Source organism: Babylonia areolata, chromosome 22, assembly GCF_041734735.1.
Source record: "Babylonia areolata isolate BAREFJ2019XMU chromosome 22, ASM4173473v1, whole genome shotgun sequence".
NCBI lineage: Eukaryota > Metazoa > Mollusca > Gastropoda > Neogastropoda > Buccinidae > Babylonia > Babylonia areolata.
Genome location: NC_134897.1, coordinates 39,922,632 through 39,922,900, shown reverse-complemented (window position 1 = coordinate 39,922,900; position 269 = coordinate 39,922,632).

Here is a 269-nt window from a genome sequence, read left to right as displayed (position 1 = left end):
ATACATTTAATCGTGTGGGAAGGGGCGGGGGGGGGGGGGGGGTGGGGGGGTGGGGGGTACTGGTATTTATATTAAAGTCACAAAGTCTGTCAAGTGTTTCGATTTTCATGTTCAGTTTCATGCTCAATGGATGTTTGGAAACCTTTTTGATTTGAAACAACCCATCCTGTTTGGTGGTAGGTTAGTTTTCCTTGTTTATAATTCACTTACTGTATGTTTCCAGTTCATGCTTTTTGCCATAATTCAAAATTTTTCAGTGCTTATTGAAA